This window comes from Dendrobates tinctorius, unplaced genomic scaffold, assembly GCF_039654945.1.
Source record: "Dendrobates tinctorius isolate UK_male_01 unplaced genomic scaffold, ASM3965494v1 ptg000075l, whole genome shotgun sequence".
Classification (NCBI taxonomy): Eukaryota; Metazoa; Chordata; class Amphibia; order Anura; family Dendrobatidae; genus Dendrobates; species Dendrobates tinctorius.
The window spans coordinates 44,421,217-44,439,060 of NW_027361743.1; the positions used below are offsets into that span (position 1 = coordinate 44,421,217).

The following is a 17,844-nucleotide window of genomic DNA, read 5'->3' on the forward strand; positions in this document are numbered from 1 at the left end:
TTTAGATGTGTAGGTCAATGAAATATAGATCTAAGAATGACCACGTACGCTATGAAAAATTACTAGAAATGAATAGCTATCATTACTGCATTTAGTCTTCTTAGAGAATAAGCATTACTCTTTTTCTATAAATGAAAATCAAGCTGCTCAGAGGCATCTAATTAAATGACTGGATTATAGATGCCTTGCAGATATATGGTGGAAAATCAAATTACGCTTGCTAGCAATCAGCCTTTTTATACACGGTGTGAAATCACAGACATAATTGCACACTTCAAATCTTTCATGGGATATTAAAAAAGCTTTGCGCAGACATCACTTAATTTCCAATAAAATATTTATATGTTGGATAGATAGATTTCCGTATTGAAATTATTAAAATTTTGCACAGTTAGAAAACTTAAAGACAAAAATATCATTATGCAACTGTTTTTGTTAACCTCTTCACCCCCCCAGCCTGTTTTCACCTTCCTGACCAGGACAATTTTTTTAATTCTGACCACTGTCACTTTATGAGGTAATGACTCTGAAATACTTCAATGGATCCCGCTGCTTCTGAAACTGTTTTCTCGTGACATATTGTACTTCATGATAGTGGTAACTTTTGTTCGATATGACTTGCGTTTATTTGTGAAAATATCGTAAATTTGGCGAATTCAAAATTTTAATTTTTATGCCCTTCAACTATACAGTTATTTCACACAAAATAGTTAATAAATAACATTTAACACATGTCTACTTTACATCTGCATGATTTTTGAAACATCATTTTTTGTAAGAAGGGTTAAAAGTTGATCCGCAATTTCTCATTTTTGAGAATTTACAAAATCAAATTTACAAAACCATGTTTTTAGAGACCACATCATAATTGAAGTGACTTTGAGGTGTCTATGTAACAGAAAATACCAAAAAGTGACACAATTCTAAAAACTGCACCCCTCAAAGTTCTTAAAACCACATTCAAGAAGTTTATTACCCCTTCAGGTGCTTCTTAAGAATTAAAACAATAAGGAAGGAAAAAATGAACATTTAACTTTTTCCCACAAAAATGTTGTTTTATTCCCAATTTTTTTATTTTCTCAATGGTAACATGAGAAAATTGACTCCAAAATTTGTTATGCAATTTCTCCTGAGTGCGCCAATACCCCATATGTGGGGAAAAACTGCTGTTTGGGTGCATGGTAGGGCTCAGAAGGAAAGTAGCATCGTTTGACTTTTTGAAATTGGTTTGAATCAAGAGCAGACACCATGTCATGTTTTAACATAATCCAACATAGCAATGAACATGATACTTTTTCCTATCTAGAAAAAAGAACGTTCATAATGGCATAAACAAGAGGACAACTCCCTTAGAAATATATGAACCTACATAGAAAACCGAGTATAACGCCATAGAGTCAATAAACATAAATGGTTATAATATCAAAAATTATTCGCTCTTTATTAGTACAGGTGCATAAAAGGTGTACATTACAAAATACAATCATATGATCAGATGTCGGATATGACACTAAGAAAGAGAGGGGATGGATACACCGCACATGTATTGTAAATGCAATGGTACAAAAAATGATAATACATGGCCCCAAAAACCTGCATAAAGACTGATACCCATGCTGAAGAGTCTCACACTTGGCCATCTAGTGTTACTACCAAAGTGAAGTACATACCCAAAGACATGGGGAATTCATACAGGACCTTCCAGTAAAGTGCTGCTGTGCAAAAAGGTGTGGGGAAAATTATGGCATGCCCCCCGATGAAGCCCAGCACGAAACGTGCGTAGGGGCTCTGGGGCTGGACACCACGCATATGCACTTTCCTTATGGGTAAGCATGGTTACCTTTCCATAATTTTCCCCACACCGAATAATTTTTGATATTATAACCATTTATGTTTATTGACTCTATGGCGTTATACTCCGTTTACCATGTCATGTTTGGAGAGCCCCTGATATGCCTAAACAGTGGAAACCCCGTACAATTGACCCTGTTTCAAAAATTAGACCCCTCAGGGAATCTATCTTGATGTGTGGTGAGCACCTTAAATCCCCAGGTGCTTCACAAAATGTTATAACCCTGAGCAGTGGAAATAATAATACACATTTTTCCTACAAAAAAATGTTGCTTTAGCCCCCATTTTTTATTTTTACAAGGCTAACAGAAGAAAATGTACTTCAAAATGTGTTGTGCGATTTCTCCTGAGTACGCCAATACCCCATATGTGGGGAGGAACAACTGTTTGGGTGTACGGCAGGGCTTGGAAAGGCAGGATTGACATTGAATGGTCTGCGAGCGTCATGTCGCATTTGTAGAGCCTCTGATGTGCCAAAACAGTGGAAATCCCACACAAGTGACCCATTTAGGAAACTAGACTCCTCAAGGAATTTCTCTAGACATGTAGTGAGCTTCTTCAACCCACATAGTAACATAGTAACATAGTTAGCAAGGCCAAAAAAAGACATTTGTCTATCCAGTTCAGCCTATATGCTGTCAGAATAAATCCCCAGATCTACGTCCTTCTAAAGAACCTAACCTGTAAGACAGGGTTCCCCAACTCCAGTCCTCAAGGCCCACCAATGATCATGTTTTCAGGATTTCCTTAGTATTGCTCAGGAGATAATTGCTTCACCTGTGCAATACAAAGGAAATCCTGAAAACATGATCTGTTGGTGGGCCTGAGGACTGGAGTTGGGGAACCCTGCTGTAAGATACAATATTGTTACGCTCCAGGAAGACATCCAGGCCTGTCTCGAAACCCCTCGACTGAGTTCGTCATCACCAACTCCTCAGGCAAGGAATTACAGATTCTCAGTGCCCTAACAGTAAAGAATCCTCTTCTTTGTTGGTGAAAAAACCTTCTCTCCTCCATATGCAGAGAATGCCCCTTTGTGACCATCACCTTCCTTCGTATAAACAGATCCTCGGATAGATATTTGTATTGTCCCCTTATATGTTTATACATGGTGTAAGGTAGCGCCTATGGTTCGTGTTGGGGACACTCGCTTGGCAGCCGATTAACCAGGTCCGGCACGGGTAAATCAGTCCATGCAGTTTATTAATCAGCATAAACCATATACGGCAACAATCTTATATCCAACAACAGAATGTTCATGATAGAGCTCCGCTCTTAGCCTGTGGTCACACAGGCTGTGCTTTCTCCAGCAACCAGGCTCTATAGCCTCACAGTTATTTCTTCCTGTCCGGGGTTACCTCTTAGTTGCTTCTCACTCCGGATGTCCATTCCCTCCTGGGAACTGTCACACATACGCAGGCCTCACAAGGTCAACGGCCTCCGCACGTGCTCTTCAGGAAGGCAGCACCTCTTTCAGCACATCGGCCTCTCGGGACCTTTCCACACGGACCAATCATATCCAGGCACTCTCTCTCATGTGACCTACCCTGGTCACCTTATATGGTCCGTAGCCACGCCCACCGGATCACATGGCTATGACCTCATTGCAGGTCCTATTTCAGACACCCAGCCATACACACATATATACAGGCTTACTATGGGCGTTTAGACACATGCCCCTTTGTGGGTTTGTAGGTGACTGGTTCCACCCATCTCACCAGCCACCTGGAAGCTCACCTTGATACACTGTAACAAAAACCTCAGCAGTACCTCTGCTGATCAACAAATGTTCAAGCTTCCATGCCAGGGCCACCCACCATGGGATACATAATGGTCATTTACCATCCTATCTCCATTACCATAATGGATATGCCTGTTGTGAGTTCATTTTCCCCTTCATTACTGAGGCCCGAGGAACTCCCTCTTCTGGTAAAGAAAGGTAGTGAGCCTGATTGTCAAACACCTGAGGCTGACGATGATGACTGGCTGAGTGGAGTTACGGATTGGATATAAGGCTGCCGATGCCCTTCTGCCCTGCGGGTGATTTCTCTGTGGGATCCTTGGAGACCAGTCTGAATTCCTGCTCCTCCAAAGCTAAGTTTGCTGCTCGGCCTTTTGCTTTTGTGCTTTGACTTTGTTTTTGCTTTGTTTTTCTGGATTTCTGCCATTCCCTGCTGGGGTGTGCTGAATTCTTTTAGCTCTGTCTTCTGAAAATACCTGAGTGCTGATTCAGTTTTTGAAGCCTAGCTGCTTCAGGGCCTTTTTCATATCAGCTGGTTGCTTATGTCTTTGATAGGGTTTTGGCAGATTGCAGACAGCAGCCTTCCTGTCCTTTCCTATCTAGGTAGTTTTGGGGCCCCGTCTTTGCTCAGTCTATCTTTCTGTCTGTGTTAGTATTTTCATCTTGCTTCACCGTCATTATATGTTGGGGGCTGCCTATTGCTTTGGGGTCTGCTTCGGGGCAGTTTAGATTTCCTCTTTCTTTCTTTAGGCCTATGTATTTCTCCGGCTGTGATCGAGGGGTCTAGGGCATCGTAGGAACCCCCCACGGCTACTGCTAGTTGTGTTGATAGGTTCAGGGGTCTGCAATCTGATAGTTGCCAACTTCTCTGGTTTTCTGGACTTAGCTTGTATTTCTGCTTTTGCCTCCTATGGTGACTCATTCATAACATATGCCTGTGTGCATGACCCATACAGCGCCCCCTAGCTGTCACAGCAGTCACTGCACCACATACCTCCCCCTTCTGTTCAAACTTGTGGGGTTGAACACTTGACATCACCCAGGGGTCTCGACACCACGCACCCATGTCACGTTGCCCTACAAGTCGAGAGGACCATCTCCGTCTGTTTTGGGCATCATGCGGCCTCATATTTATGTTAGGCCTCCTCCACCCCCAAGCGGTCAGTATATCGGCCTTGGGCTTTGGCCTTCCAGTCAAAGTCCATCTGCGTGACCAGACACTCTTTTTAGTCTCCACCTTTCTGCAGTGCACTCCGTCAACCGACCTTTCTTTCACTGGCTGGCTCTTCCGGTGGGTACAGTCAGAAGTCACAGTTACAGTCGCGTCAACTCTCTGGCCTGAGTCTGACCCATTTAGTGTCTCACAGGAGCTAAGGTCTCTCAGTTTCGTATTACCAGTACAATTGCCACTTGCCGATTTTTGACGTTCTTGCCTTACTGACAGTCTTCGGCCACCTACCATTTCACTTTTTGGAGGAACCCTTCGGGTCTTTATACCTTGGGTCGAAGGCTGCTGCCATCTGATGTTCTGCATCTCTTTATTGATCTACAGTCAGTCAAGTCTCTGGTGTCCAGTTCACACTACATGCTTGGACTGCCTTTTTAAAGCCTCATGCACACCTTCACCAGTACAGGCTTCTTGTACATCTTCGGGTTGTCAGGAACACCGCACTGTACTTGCTCACTGAGCCAGTACGCGTGTCCTGAGTGTCAGGATCCTGTCAGCGCCGGCGTGCAGCCTCCGCTGAGCAGGGACTCACCTGCACTGAAGGGGTACCGGGGTCAGGTACAGCCAGAAAGTACCGATGCACAGGACCTGTGGATGCTGAAGTTTAGCAAGCAGACACGGGACCTACGGTTATGTGACTGCAAGGGGGCGGGGCTTAGCGTCCTGCTTAGTGAGATGGAAAGACACTATACAGAATTACTCAGAGTCAATCAAAACAGGGTTCATACACAGAGATAGCCGTAACCAAGGATGAGACAAAGCGGATAGTCAGGACCAAGCCGCAGTTAAAACCAAACAGACATAGAAGGTACCAAGCAGAATCCAAAGCAATATCCAGAGAACAGACCGAGTCATACACAGATTATCAAGCAACCAGAACACAGCAAAAAACACACTCAGGGGTCACCACACTATGCCAAGGGCAAGAGTATAACTGACAGGGATGGGAGCGTCCTGAGGCTATAAGAAACCTCTCCCAGAACCAGGGAGAGGCCACAATCATAGCCCCAGGTGTGCAGGTAAGCCTGCATCGGGATCACAACCTTTAACCCCAAGAAATGCCAGTCATCAGCACTGGTTCCAGACATTAACCCCACGTGTGCGAGTCAAACCCGCACTGAGATCATGACACGGGTACTTCGATCACGCACTTGAAGAACGTGGGCTTACTCTCTTCCTGGACAGATGGCTCCGGGTTTACAGTTGTCCCGACCGGGTGACTGTCTTCTTCAGCTCTTAGCTCAAAAGTTTCATGAGATTTACCCTTTTTGAGACCCTTTGCCAAGATGGGTACTGGCAGTTCCGTCTTGTTATCACTCGCACTCGGCCGCTGTAAGTCTTCAACCACCAACTTCTCCTGCAGAAGATCTTTTACTGCTTCTTTGAGCACTTCCACATCTTCTCTGAGGGTCTTATTCATACTTTGCCACGTTGACAAGCGACCTCTGAGCTCAGAGACTTCCTTCTCCAGGTCCTCCAGTCTGCGCTCCCTTTCTACCTTAGAGCCACAGACACCCCCAGAGTCGGAGTCACCCCGATCAGCCGAGTAAACCCTCCAGTTACCCTCTAACCACGTGTCCGCTCCAGTCATCTTATCTACCAGCTCACCATCAGTCATGTCACAAGACATCAGGTCCGTAAGTTGGGCAGACGCACCCCTTCCTCCGGTCACTCCTACATCTGCCCTGTTCACTTTAGGAGGCGTCACTGTCTCAATGTCTGCCAGCCCAACAGTAGAAAGGTCTCCATCCCCCTTCTGTAGAGGAACTCCCCTCTCCCACAAGCCAGAGAACAGTCTAGAGTCCCGGCCTATAACAACTGGATAGGACAGATTCGGGATTATCGCGACATCCTGTCCCGCAATGTCCCAGCCTGTCTCAAAGACTACCCTGGCCACTGGACAATCCTTAGTGCCCCCGTGATTGCAAGTGATCCCAACCTTTCTGCCGGGTATCTCAGGAGCAACCCTCTTTAGAGTCACCGGACTCCCAGGGTCGACCAGACCAACCACATCTTCGTTATTTATCTGGAGGCCACACCCCTGTAGCATCGTGTCGGGTGGGTAGTTCACCAGGCAGACTGGACAGACATAGGACATTTATCCCTGGCAACAGTTCATCTGTCCCACCCCTTTTATGTCAGGATGCTCCTCCCGCTTTTGGGCCACTATCCCCTTTCTGGACTCCGCCTCCCCCTGGGACTCCACTCCTTTTTAGGTTACCACTAGAGTTGAGCGACTTTGGTCGAATCGGGTTTCAGGAAGCAAAATTTGTTTCAGATGAAACTGGTCCGACTAGGGCAAAAAAAGTCGGAGTTTCGTCCGAAACCCGACCCCAATGCAAGTCAATGGGGAATAAAAGTCTGCATTGAGTGGATGAATGTCACCTGCTCAATGCCGACTTTTATTTCCCATTGACTTGCATTGGGGTCGGGTTTTGGACGAAACTCCGGCTTTTTTTGCCCTAGTCGAACCAATTTTACCTGAAACAAATTTTGTTTCATGAAACCTGATCCGACCAAAGTCGCTCAACTCTAGTTACCACCCCAGTTTGGGTCACCGCCCCCTTTCGGAAATTCCCCATGTCTCCTCTACATGCCTTAGGCCCGAGTTCACACAATAGAGTTTATGTCTGTTCGGGCTTGTACTGGCCCTTTAAGCACGACGCCACACCAGCTCCTGCTGCCACTGCCACAGCTCCTGCTGTCACCAATCACCTGCACATCAGGCTGCCGCTCACAAGCAGCTGCTGGTGTCACTGCAGCTCCTGCTGTGCTGTCTTCGTGGACCCACCGATCCACCGCAATCTTCGTAACCCCACCAAGTTACCACTAGACGCTTGTCACCTTCGTGACCCCACTGAGCCACCGCAAGCTGCCTTGAAAAAACTTTGACCCCCTGAGTCACAGCAACACCTTCAGCTTTATAGGAAAGAGAAGAGAAAAAAAAACAAAAAACACATACACAGTCTCTCACAGACTCCTGTCCATTACCAGCTGGTGTCAGCCACACAGGTTCTCGGGTACCTCTTATCCACTGAGGCACCCTATAGCGTCTTCTCAAACAGTTTTTCCCTGACCCCGGTCAGCATACCACAGACTCCTGTCTGTTACCTGTTGTCCACACAGGTTCCCGGATGCCTCTTCTCCTCATTCTCCTCAGAGGTATCCCACAATTTATCCACAGTCTCTTTCTCTGACCCCGGTCAGTATCAAACGGTTTTCACGACCGTTACCTGACGGCCATGCAGGTTCTCAGATCCCTCTACCGCAGGGGTATCCTGTAGACATTTCTCTCACTGACCCCGGTCAGCATAACTCATGGTTTTCAAGACCGTCTGCTCTCCTGGCTCAGAGTCGCCAGCACTGCAACATGTGCTTCTTAGAACCGTTGCTCCTAGCAACTGAATCTGTAGACCTCATCCGTTGCCCCTAGCAACAAGGTTACAACAGTGCCCGTAGTATTCTCCACCAATTGTAAGGTAGCGCCTATTGTTCATGTTGGGGATTCTCGCTTGGCAGCCGATTAATCAGGTCTGGCACGGGTTTTTCACATAAATCAGTCCATGCGGTTTATTAATCAGCATAAACCATATACGGCAACAGTCTTATATCCAACAACAGAATGTTCATGATAGAGCTCCGCGCTCTCAGCCCTGTGGTCACACAGGCTGTGCTTTCTCCAGCAACCAGGCTCTATAGCCTCACAGTTATTTCCCCCTGTCCGGAGTTACCACTTAGTTGCTTCTCACTCCGGACGTCCATTCCCTCCTGGGAACTGTCACACACACGCAGGCCATTATACACAGGCCTCACATGGTCAGCGGCCTCCGCATGTGCTCTTCAGGAAGGCAGCACACCTTCCAGCACATCAGCCTTTCGGGACCTTTCCACATGGACCAATCAGATCCAGGCACTCTCTCTCATGTGACCTAGCCTGGTCACCTTATATGGTCCGTAGCCACGCCCACCGGATCACATGGGTATGACCTCATTGCAGGTCCTATTTCAGACACCCAGTCATACACACATATATACAGGCTTACTATGGGCGTTTAGACACATGCCCCTGGGTGGGTTTGTAGGTGACTGGTTCCACCCATCTCACCAGCCACCTGGAAGCTCTCCCTGATACACTGTAACAAAAACCTCAGCAGTACCTCTGCTGATCAACACACGTTCAAGCTTCCATCACAGGGCCACCCACCCTGGGATACATAAAACGGTCATTTACCATCCTATCTCCATTACCAGAATGGATATGCCTGTGTGCATGACCCATACAGCACCCCCTAGCTGTCACAGCGTTCACTGCACAACATAGGTTATTAGATCGCCCCTCAGTTGTCTTTTTTCTAGACTAAATAATCTTAATTCTGCTAATCTCTCTGGGTATTGTAGTTCCCCCATCCCCTTTATTAATTTTGTTGTCCTGCTATGTACTCGCTCTAGTTCCATTATATCCTTCCTGAGCACTGGTGCCCAATACTTTACACAGTACTCCATGTGCTGTTTAACCAGGGATTTGTACAGAGGCAGTATAATGCTCTCATCATGTGTATCAAGACCTCTTTTACTGCACCCCATAATCCTGTTTGCCTTGGCAGCCGCTGCCTGGCACTGGCTGATCCAGGTAAGTTTATCATTAACTTGGATCCCCAAGTCCTTCTCCATGTCAGATTTACCCAGTGGTTTCCCGTTCAGTGTGTAATGGTGATATTGATTCCTTCTTCCCATTTGTATAGCATTACATTTTTCATTGTTAAACCGCATCTGCCACCTTTCGGACCAAGTTTCCAACTTATCCAGATCCATCTGTAGCAGAATACTATCTTCTTTTGTATTGACTGCTTTACATAGTTTTGAATCATTCACAAAAATCGATATTTTACTGTGTAAACCTTCTACTAGATTGTTAATAGGTATGTTGAAGAGAATAGGTCCCAACACCAACCCCTGCGGTACCCCACTGGTCACAGCGACCCAGTTAGAGAATATACCATTTATAACCACCCTCTCCTTTCTATCGCTAAGCCAGTTACTTACCCATTTACACACATTTTCCTCCAGACCCAGCATTCTCATTTTGTGTACCAACCTCTTGTGTGGCACAGTATCAAACGCTTTGGAAAAATCAAGATATACCACATCCAGTGACTCACCTTGGTCCAGTTTATAGCTTACCTCTTCATAAAAGCTGATTAGATTGGTTTGACAAAAGTCATTCCTCATAAACCCATGCTGATATGTTAAACAGTTATTCTCATTGAGATAATCCAGAATAACATCCCTCAGAAACCCTTCAAATATTTTACCAACAATAGAGGTTAGACTTACTGGCCTATAATTTCCAGGTTCACTTTTAGAGCCCTTTTTGAATATTGGTATCACATTTGCTATGCGCCAGTCCTGTGTAACATGCAAAACACAAGCCGCAGAGACACCATCTGTTTCTCAACGCAAGCAATGACTAGCCAGGTCTTTCCCCAGGAAGGAACAACCATGGGAAGGGCAGTCTTCAATGAAGGAAACCACCTGTGCCAAAACATGGTATCCATCCATTGACAGCTGTTTCGGGGTGTTGCCCCTCATCAGTGTGGAGTAGGAAACTGGCCAGTAGGAGCAATGCCTAGTAGAAGACTGTGAAAAATGAGGATGAATGAACTCATGGAGATCAACATCCAACACTGCGAAGTCATTGCTTATTATTTAGATTTGTTGATGAGGGAATTGCACTTTGGTTATTAACTAAAAGTCAATCTGAATACATTAAAGTTGAACACCCAGTGGTTCCAATTTTGTACGGTTTTCCAAAAGTACATAAAAATGTGAATCCTCCCCCAATGCACCCAATAGTTTCGGGCATTGGTTCCCTTATGGAACATTTAAGTCATTGGCTTGACTCCCTCTTACAGCCCCTGTGCATTCGCACAGCAGGTTTTCTGAGGGATTCAAAACAAGTTTTGAATCAATTGTCTAAAATCATATGGGAAAAAAACTTTCACTGGTTAGGATGTGACATTATTTCTTTGTACACATCCATACCACAACATATCATTATCGAAGCGGTTCAATTCCATCTGGATAAATATAGTTATTATTCCAAGTATTTAAGTGACTATATCATTTTGGCAATTTGTTTTATTTCAAAGCACAATTATTTTTTGTTCAACCATCATTATTATCTCCAGTGTAAGGGAGTTTCAATGGGGGGGAAAACACTCACCTTCCATCGCCAATTTGGTTATGGCATATTGGGAAGAAAGATTTTTATATACTGTAGAGAATGTGTTTGTGCCCGACATTTTCTGGTATGGCAGATACATTGATGGCGCCCTCTTTATTTGGGGGGGGCGATGTGTCTGCCATACCGGAATTTGTCGGGTATTTAAACAATAATGATTGCATCTTGCGTTTTACTTATCAGTTGGATTCCACCTGTATTTCTTTTTTAGATTTGAAATTACAAAGTATTCCAGGCTCTCCCATCATTACTTCTACACATTGTAAGCCACTTAAAGAAGCAACCGAAAAAACAGTGCATAGACATCCAAGATAAATAGAAATCACATAAATCTTTATTACAGACACAGATAAAAGTTGGCATGACAAGAGTGACACAAGAAGAACGCACAGAGGTACATAGCATCCCTACGGTATGTCAATATGGTAAAATGTATCTCCATATATAGTATACACAGGCCGACCAGTCATAGCAGCGTAAAGGGTAAAATCCCCAGACCGTCAGGCAACCCAAGAAGGGGTATAGGAAATTAAAATACAGACATAGTACTCATACCTAAACGGGACACTAGACCACTGGCGCAAGGAAAACAGCCCAACGTACGTTTCGGAAGCAAAACCGCTTCCTTCCTCAGGGGGTGTGTCAAAAAGGCCACCGTGTGTACTTTAAATAGGGGTCCAAATAAGCATGAGCGCCAATCAGGGGAGCAACCGACCACCAACCCACCAACACATCCGGGCTGGCGACGACAATGCACGGGGCCCCGTGATGTCAGACGCCAGACCACGGGTGGATGGGGGTGGAGCTAGGCACGCGTCACCCGCGCATGCGCAGACGGCCATGAAATGGTCGCGGCCATCTTGGATGGGGGCATAACAGATGGCAAACTAGGAGACATAGTATCTAGCATCATATTTAACCAGAACAAGCGCAAAATATTTACAAGCATCAGATTAATCACATAATAGTTGTATTAGGCATATTGGACAAATATCCAATATCATAAATAGATGGGGTCATCCGCGCATGCGCAGACGACCATAAAATATTTGCGGCCATCTTAGGTGGAGTCATAACTGATGGCAGACATAGTAAACATCAGTATACTTATATAAAAATTTATTGTTACCAAACATCAAATTATTTTTCTTCTAAATATATGAGTAGTGGTAGTTTGATAACAAATATAGGATAACCTAACATATTCCAGTTCTATAAAGATTATAACAGAATACATAACATATATCAGTTCTATCAAAAAACATCATTATAAAAATATACTCAATCCCATTACAATCCCAGTGGGAGGAGTTACATCAGAAATGATGCTATTGCAAATTTGTATAAGGTTTATTTAAGTAAATGGTAAATAGCACAATCTCTGTCAACCTCATTATTACAGATTACCCTCATATATATAGCTAAACATACTTGTAGACAATGATATGTATAGCTAAACATTGCGATGTATACAAATGGCCACCATACACTCACTGGCCACTTTATTAGGTACACCATGCTAGTAAGGGGTTGGACCCCCTTTTGCCTTCAGAACTGCCTCAATTCTTCGTGGCAGAGATTCAACAAGGTGCTGGAAGCATTCCTCAGAGATTTTGGACCATATTGACATGATGGCATCACACAGTTGGCGCAGATTTGTCGGCTGCACATCCCTGATGCGAATCTCCCGTTCCACCACATCCCAAAGATGCTCTATTGGATTGAGATCTGGTGACTGAGGAGGCCATTTGAGTACAGTAAACTCATTGTCATGTTCAAGAAACCAATCTGAGATGATTCGAGCTTTATGACATGGCGCATTATCCTGCTGAAAGTAGCCATCAGATGTTGGGTACTTTGTGGTCATAAAGGGATGGACATGGTCAGCAACAATACTCAGGTAGGCTGTGGCGTTGCAACGATGCTCAATTGGTACCAAGGGGCCCAAAGAGTGCCCAGAAAAAATTCCCCACACCATGACACCACCACCACCAGCCTGAACCGTTGATACAAGGCTGGATGGATCCATGCTTTCATGTTGTTTACGCCAAATTCTGACCCTACCATCCGAATGTCGCAGCAGAAATCGAGACTCATCAGACCAGGCAACGTTTTTCCAATCTTCTACTGTCCAATTTCGATGAGCTTGTGCAAATTGTAGCCTCAGTTTCCTGTTCTTAGCTGAGAGGAGTGGTACCCAGTGTGGTCTTCTGCTGCTGTAGCCCATCTGCCTCAAAGTTCGACGCACTGTGCGTTCAGAGATGCTCTTCTGCCTACCTTGGTTGTAACGGGTGGCAATTTGAGTCACTGTTGCCTTTCTATCAGCTCGAACCAGTCTGCCCATTCTCCTCTGACCTCTGGCATCAACATGGCATTTCCGGCCACAGAACTGCCGCTCACTGGATTTTTTTTCTTTTTCGGACCATTCTCTGTAAACCCTAGAGATGGTTGTGCGTGAAAATCCCAGTAGATCAGCAGTTTCTGAAATTCTCAGACCAGCCCTTCTGGCACCAACAATCATGCCACGTTCAAAGGCACTCAAATCACCTTTCTTCCCCATACTGATGCTCGGTTTGAACTGCAGGAGATTGTCTTGACCATGTCTACATGCCTAAATGCACTGAGTTGCCGCCATGTGATTGGCTGATTAGAAATTAAGTCTTAACACACAGTTGGACAGGTGTACCTAATAAAGTGGCCAGTGAGTGTATACAAGTCCACCCATACACAGTAGAAGAGCTGGCAGCAAATGAATCACATCTTCATCTTTTTATGCAGGAAAATGTCATCCTATTCGTCAGAAAGACTGTCACATTTATCTGAAGCCTCCAAAAGATATTTCGGACCCAGACAACACAGCCAAAAAGATGCCAAATCTAAAAAACTGAAATAAAAACAATATTAAAAATAACACAACATATGTCACTCCAAGAGTGTAACAGCACTTCAGCGGGGGAAGGGGGAGGAAAAATGAGGAAAAGAGTAAAGAAATTTATTTAAATCACAAAAATGGAACGAATGAAAGACATTCGGTAAGGCCATATGAATGGACTGTTTTCAGTTTCCAAATCCATTTAGCTTCTAATTGACTCAGTCTTTTAGAGAGACCCTCACCTCGAATATCGATTTTCAGGGCCTCAATGCCCCGTACCTTAAGCAGGGTAGAATCACAGTCATGGCGCTCCTTGAAATGTCTAGGTATAGTCCTCAGGGCGGAGGTATCCGTGTGGCCATGAGCCGCCTGAATCCCCAACACGTGTTCCCTGACTCGAACCTTAAATTGGCGCGTAGTCAGGCCTACATAAATAAGGCCACAGGGGCACGTAGCATAGTATACGACATATCTAGTCGTGCAAGTAATGCGTTGTCTAATAGTGAAGACCTGGTCTCCACTAGAGTTGTTAAATTCAGTACAACGCAAAATGTTGGGGCAGGCAACACAATGGCCACACGGATAACAACCAATCCTGGGGGTGTAACCATCCAGAAATGTAGTTTTAGAGTCCCCAGAATAGTGGCTCATAACTAGATGGTCCCTTAAATTTCTAGACCGTCGGAACGCCATAGCTGGTCTCTCTGTAGTAATCCTGTTAATGACTGGGTCAATGCGAAGAATAGGCCATGCTTTATCAAGGGCAGAACGAACAGCCTCTGATCTAGAACTAAAAGTGGTAATGAACCTAACAATTTGATTTCCCTTGGACGCATTGGATATCCCTGATCTGTATAATAAATTCTGCCTAGTAGCATGCTTAGCTCGATTAAATGCTATTTTGATGGATCTCCGGCTATACCCACGTTCTAAGAATCTTTGACGGAGCTCATCCGCACGATGAAAAAATGTCTCATCCGTAGAACAGATACGGCGCAGTCGTAAAAATTGACCGATGGGTACTGCCTTAATGACATGTTTCGGATGTGCGGATGAGGCGTGCAATAAGGAATTAGTCGCGGTAATCTTTCTAAATATGTCTGTTTGCAGCGTCCCATAGGGATCCCTCCTTACAGTAACGTCCAAAAAATCCAATTCATTGGCATCAGATGTAAAAGTAAGTATAATATTACGGTCATTGTTGTTCAACTTCGAGATAAGCTGCGCAAGGTCGACGGAGCTGCCCTGCCAGATGAAGAATATGTCATCAATGTACTGCGTCCACAGGGGGACACGGCACATTGACGCATCCTCATCTGACAGAAAGAGGTCCCTCTCCCACAGCCACTTGTGGGGAATAATATCTTACATGCCAGGAGTAGTCATCCCCAGCATACTATAAAAGCAATTCCGGTGGGGGAACTCACCAGAATTACCAGAAACTGTAGTGACACACTGATGCCGACACAAGAAATTCATTCTTGTTGTAATAGACTCAAAAAAAGAGTTTATCCTCATTGGGCATTGGATCGCGCTAAAAAATTGTAAATAATAAAAACAGAGAGGATTTATTGAATTCGCAAAAAATATGTGGTCATAATAGTATGGATAATACAAAAAATAAAAAAGCGGGTGTGTTCCATTAATTTTAGTCCACAATTTAATGCCATTAAATGAATTATTCGTAAAAATATGGGAATTTTACATGAGGATGATACTCTCAGTTATTTTGTCAGAGGGTTGCCATATAGTGGCTAAAAGAGCAGCCACATTAGGTAATATAATTTCTCCCAGTTTTTCAGATGTCCAATGCAATAAACGCACCTGACTACAACATGAAGGATTTTACCGATGTGGTGAAGCCAGATGCAGGACCTGTACACATTCTCAGGTAATACATTTTTTTTCAGATAGTAAAAATGTGCATCAATTTAAAATTTGGCAGTTTATCAACTGCAATACTAAGAATGTTGTATATATGATCATGTGCACAGATTGCAAACTGAATTATGTGGGTTGTACCACGAGAAAGTTAAAAATAAGAATTTCTGAACACATAATTTCTCTTGGCAGCTCCAATCGGAATATACCTTTGCCTCTAAACATTTTATTTTCCAACATCAAAGAAATATTTCTTCATTTCAAGTGATGGGAATTGAGAAAGTGTGTGTTCCGTTGAGAGGCGGTGATCTTAAAAGACGCCTTATGATGAGAGAAGCTTTCTGGATGTTTCAGCTTAAAACCTGTGTCCCAAATGGATTGAATGCATGCAAAGAGATTATGTTTCAGTATTGATATGTACAAACTTTTTTTTTTTCTCTCTTTGTTGCACATTGGAATTGTTCATGTATATATTGTACCATATCTGGTAATACATCTTATATTAGATTGTTTTTAACTATTGCTTGTGTTTTGTTTTTTTGGTATGTAATTTTATTGTGATTATACACCATGTGTGTTGCAACTTGATTGGTGGGTGGTAGTATATACAGTAACAGCTGGAAAGTACAGACGCACAGGACCTGAACGCTGAGGTATTAGCAAGCAGGCACAGGACCTACAGTCATGTGACCACAAGGGGGCGGGGTTTAGCGTCCTGCTTGCTAAGATGGAAGAACACTCAGAGTCGGGCAAACCAGAGATCATACACAATACGGGTGAACGAGGTACAGGAGGGACAAGCAGATGGGAGGTCAGACGAAGCCAAAGGTCATACACAAGAGGGCGGTGCAGTACAAAAGGGACGAGCAGAGAGCAGTCGAGTCACAAGCAGAGGGTCATACACGAGAGGACGGTGCGGTACAAGAGGGTCAGGCAGAACTCGTAACAGGGACAGAACCAGATCACAACCAAACAAGCAACAAGTTATCAGGCGCAAGGCACACGTATACAAGAGGTCACTTAACTCAGCTGAGGGCAGGAGTATAACTGACACCGGACCCAGGTCCAGTGAGCATTAAATAGCCGCCCTCTGCCAGAGAGAGGCAGAAAAAATTAACCCCCTGTCTGACCAGGACGGGCCAAAGCGAAACCCCGTCCTGGATCATGACATATGCCTTGAATACATTTTTGTATATATGGAAGCTGGAAACTTTTTTATTATTAATTTACTCCTCGTGTGGCTTCACGAAATATCCGAGCTTCCACGCACCACTACTAGCCAAGAAAGTGGGGGAAGCTGGTTACCTTTTATTTTTTGCACATCCTGTTCCATCTCCTGGTGCCATGCCCATCTACTGGAAGGATAGAAGAAAAAACTACCTATGCATCCAGTTACCTTACTTTCTTCAACAACTCTTCAAAGTCCTTGCAGATTGTCGGTAGGTCCTTTCTTTCAGTGTCATTGGTGCCAACATGTATCAGAAGAAATTGGTGGACTTCGTAGGAACTGATGAGCTTTGGTATCCTATCGGTCACATCCTTGATCTTCACTCCTGGGAGACAGCATACTTCTCTTGCGGTTACGTCCGGTCTGCAGATGGCTGCTTCTGTGCCTCTCAGTAGTGAGTCTCCCACCACTACCACTCTTCTTTGCTTCTTGGCTGTACTTTTTTTGTCACTTCTGGGTGTTGCTATGTGCCCTTTTCTTCTTTGCTTGGTCATAGCACCTCATCCTTAGGTGTGCCATTTTCGTCTTCCACAAGGCCATGGTATTGGTTTCTCAGTTGTGTGGTTGGTGATGTCTCAGAATTGTCACAGAATTTTGCAGCTTTATTTTTATAATAAAAATTTGTTTTTTTCCCACAAAAATGTTGTTTTACCCCTCAGGGAATTTATCTAGATGTGTGGTGAGCATATTTGACCACCAGGTGCTTCACAAAGTTTTATAACCTTGAGCCGTTGATTTAAAAAATCACATTTTTCCCACAAAAATTTTGTTTTAGCCTCCAATTTTTATTTTGCCAAGGGTA

At 44.2% G+C, this 17,844-nt stretch overlaps 1 long non-coding RNA gene across 1 annotated transcript in view; it reads left to right on the forward strand.

The window, feature by feature from the left end:
• The window catches only part of LOC141096539 (uncharacterized), a 99,774-nt gene extending 83,438 nt beyond the window's left edge, over positions 1–16,336 (forward strand). Inside the window, exons 2-3 of the long non-coding RNA XR_012233709.1 lie at positions 15,728–15,824; positions 16,007–16,336. This is a non-coding gene — a long non-coding RNA (uncharacterized lncRNA). The remainder of the gene's footprint in view (positions 1–15,727; positions 15,825–16,006) is intronic.
• Positions 16,337–17,844: the final 1,508 nt, after the last annotated feature.